Source organism: Oncorhynchus mykiss, chromosome 4 (genome assembly GCF_057628025.1).
Source record: "Oncorhynchus mykiss isolate SJ-2025 chromosome 4, ASM5762802v1, whole genome shotgun sequence".
Lineage (NCBI taxonomy): Eukaryota > Metazoa > Chordata > Actinopteri > Salmoniformes > Salmonidae > Oncorhynchus > Oncorhynchus mykiss.
Window position 1 is genome coordinate 21,139,122 of NC_143025.1, and position 418 is coordinate 21,139,539.

Genomic DNA, 418 nt, shown 5'->3' on the forward strand with positions numbered 1-418 from the left:
AAGGTAGGAAGGGGGGTGGAGTGTATGACGGAGGGAGAGGGGTTACCTCTAGAATCTACCTCCTCCCCCAAACTTTCCTATAGCGTTCGTACAGCTTTCCCAATTCCCCCCCTCTCTCGCTCTCTCTATGGGAGAATACATGGACATTACAGGGGCTGAGTACAGAGCAGGGAATCTGTGACAAATGTGCACATGTCCAAGAATAACTTAATTTCAGTAAGTAACACATAACAGTTCTTACTCAAATCCAGCACTTTATTGCACTGTAGAACTGATAGCCTAGACACAACTGCTGTATTTGTCAGTTCAAGTCTATGCACGTGCATTGTATAAACGGTATGCTATTCTAGTGTGACTAACATAGGTTGTTTGTGGTTGTAAAGTCAGATGATTTTTAACAGCATGTGGTTTGACTGCT